The sequence below is a fragment of the Procambarus clarkii genome, chromosome 1, assembly GCF_040958095.1.
Source record: "Procambarus clarkii isolate CNS0578487 chromosome 1, FALCON_Pclarkii_2.0, whole genome shotgun sequence".
NCBI lineage: Eukaryota > Metazoa > Arthropoda > Malacostraca > Decapoda > Cambaridae > Procambarus > Procambarus clarkii.
The window spans coordinates 7,028,988-7,032,842 of record NC_091150.1 but is presented as its reverse complement, the minus strand read 5'-3'; positions in this window follow the sequence as shown (position 1 = coordinate 7,032,842).

Genomic DNA, 3,855 nt, shown 5'->3' with positions numbered 1-3,855 from the left:
ACATACATACATACATACATACATACATACATACATACATACATACATACATACATACATACATACATACATACATATTCATACATACATACATACATACATACATACATACATACATACATACATACATACATACATACATACATACAATAGTATATTTTGGTAGCAGTCTTTCCTGTAGACATATACTATTAAATATGACCGAAAAAGTAAGATTAATAGTGAAAAGGTCTTAGTCAACATGAACTTGAAACCGGCCATATACTGCAGGTATGTTGAGGGAAGCTGCCCTTTCTAGATGTAACAGTCATGGAAAGGAGCGGAGGTTTCCACACTGCAGTCTACACTAAGGAAACAAACATAGGAATGTGCCTCAATGCCAACAGTGACTGCCCGGACAGGTACAAGAGGAGTGTTGTTAACGCTTATGTCGACCGTGCTCTCAGCCACAGCTCAGGATGGAAGCAAGTCGATGAAGAACTCTGTATAGCGTAAGGCAGGTCCTAGTCAACAACGGCTTCTCCAATGGTTTCGTTGAAGACATCATAAGAAGGAAAGTGAAACGCCATGCAACCTCTGAAGAGACTACTAACACAACACCTGTACCCCCTATTAGACTATTTTACAGGAACTTCTTTTCCGCAGCTCATAAAATGGAGGAAAGGGTCCTGAAAGATGTTGTTAATAGAAACATTATCCCTACAGACAAAAATCAGAAGATATAATTGACGATTTACTGCCCGAAACGCTTTGCGTAATAGTGGCTTTAGGCATTGTATGTACTAGCTCTATCTATAAAGCCAACAAACTTTGTAAAATCTCTTTATGTATGTACCTTACCTAAATAAAAATTATTATTATTATTATTATTATTATAAAACCAAGAAAACTGCCAACCTACTCATGATAAACTCTCCAGACACAAAGCAGAACGCTTTAAAAGAGACCAACGTCGTCTATGCCTTCAAATGCCCACTTGAGGACTGTAAGCCTCAAAGAACTCAGTATATAGGCAAGACAACAACATCTCTTTCCAGGCGATTAATGATACATAAGCAACAGGGCTCCATTAAGGAACATATAATTTCTTCCCACAACCAGACCATCACCAGAGAAGTCTTAGCAAAAAACACGGAAATCATTGATAGATACAGCGACAGCAGGCGGCTTGATATCTGCGAGGTACTACACATTAAGAAGTCATCACCAGCAATCAACAGCCAATTAATGCACAACTATATTCTACCCACCTCAAGACTCCGCACCAATATAGAAGCAACAAGAAATATGGGCCAATAGGCTTTTTGCAGTTACTTCCATTCTTCCCTTTAACTTACCCAATATTATACCCATTGTTTCGTGTCCTGTCTTGTGTTGAAAGTTTGTTTTCACCTCATCCAAAACTGTTGTAACATATCATCTCACCCAAATGCAGGTATAAAATGAAAGCTGTTTAAACTCTGTTTAGTGTTTGCAGGTTATAGTTGTGTGTGTGTGTAAACTAAAGTCTTTGAAAATATAATAAGTTATTACGAAACGCGTTCAAGTGTCGCGTCAGACTAGAAATAAAAATGAATTTTGGAGAATTAATTTTTCAATTACCATCGACAGTGAAAAGAAACATAAGAAATATTGAGAAAATTAATGTTAGAATTTAGTAATAGTAAAATCTTACTTTTTCGGTCATATTTAATAATACATACATACATACATACATACATACATACATACATACATACATACATACATACATACATACATACATACATACATACATACATACACGTCCAATCAGCATATAGCTATTTCGGGACAAAATTCAGTACAATTTATATTGGTGAGACGCCACTGTGATGAGGAGTTTAAATATCACAGGAACTGTAGGTTAATGTGTGACATAGGTGAGGTTAGATGAAGCATCTACAAGCATCAGCTGGAGGCTGATGGAGTGTTGTGGAGGCTGGTGGTACTATGCCCAGATGTTGGAGGGTGGATTTGACCCCTAACACCCTCCCTCCCCCCCCCCCCCATTGACCGCAGAACGTCTTAGGTTACTTTCCACTCTCGCTTACCAAGGGTATCGCCCCCCCCCCCCCACCCCCCAACACACACACATGCATCAGATTCTTAACTTACAATATTTATGATTTACCAGTTTATGTTACTACACTGACTCTCAATTTCACAATATTGTATAAACTTTGATGAATCGCACGTCTATGGGTCATCCAATAATGTTAGCAGACTTCGAGATGTTACCACTGCTAGGTTTAGGCTCGGCTACAAGTACCTCTGGGAGTTTGTAACATCTGATGATGTAGATTTGACTAAAAGTAAACTCTGTCATCAGAACTATTCGCATACTTTGCGTCATTATATAATGGAATGTGAAAAAATCGTGGAATTTAACCACTGCACTGCGCAAAGCGCCTTTAGGCGCTCAGAGAGTTGTGCTTTTTGTTTTTTAATTTGGCTATATTTTAATGTTTTTTAATGTTTTCATTACTATTTGTGTTTTGAAATGGAAATAGTTGACTTTGGAAACATTTTGACATTAAATTTACCTGAACATTTGTAAAAATAACAAAAATATGTCCTTGACAATTGCACCAAGACGTTTTTGCTGAAAATAGGTGAGCAGTGCAAGGGTTAAAGAAAACAACATCAATAGTGTCCATGAAATGTGTATAAGTACTTCATTCATAATGATGTGCTGTCCGAAATCTTAACGAAGTATCCAAAATTTGCTTACTGTAGGTAATGCATGCACATGACTGTAAAGCTGCCGCCCAGTTGGGTGGGTGTGCAGCAAGACTAGTAACTGTGTGACTCACCAGAGATGTAAGGTGCCTTGTATAGTGACTGTTGTGAGCCTCTTGTTGATCACTTGTGACACAAAAGATTATTGATGTGTGTATTTGTGTGGGTGATTAAATATGTATGTGTATTTTAAATTTTTAAATTTTGCCCCGTGGGGCGAGCTTATTGGGCAGCGCCACTCATCTTGTGAGTGGACACACCGCCACAGCAGCATGTACAACACTCCCCAATAGGAAGAAAACCCGCTGGGTTGTTCATCCTGCCACTTGTACCCAGACACAGCTGGGACTTGCTTAACTGTCTCAAGTGAACAGCTTCTCAAACAAGAAGATTAACATCTATCAACCCTTAAAAGCTTTAGTTAACTTGCGGGTGCAAAATGGGTAAATCTTTTAAGAACAGTATCAATATTTGACAAATACTCTTTTCCTAACTCAAACAATGTGGGGTTTATTATTCTACACATAATTCTGATTTCTCTCAGGTGTTCACATCCACGTAGATAGTGTTCAAGGAGGTGTCCATCACTCTCACCACAGATTCTGCAACTTCGCTGATCAACTGTTGTTTCCATTCCATATCTCCATGGATATTTGTATCCAAGACGGATTCTCGCTATTACTGATTCTCTCCCTAGTCCTCCTCCTCTTCGGCCATAATGATTGGGATTGCCAGCTGCAACCATGTTGTACCATCGTACAGATTCACTGGTTTGTTCTTCTATCCTCCTTTCCTCAGTTACCTTGTCACGGTGATGTTGCCTGACAATACCTCTAATATGTAGTAGAGACTTGGGTATGAAGTATTCAATATGATCTCCTTCAGCAGCCTGCACATCTGCTCGTTCATTCCCACATATTCCAACATGGGAGGGGATCCACAGAAATTTGATGACTCTTCCCTGATTGGTAAGTACTCTCACAGCTCTCTTAATTTCAGCGACTATTGCAAGATTTTCTGCCCGATTTTAACTTAGACTTTGCAGTGCTGCTTTTGAATCGGTGCAAATCACTGCACCATTAGTGTTCCGTTCAT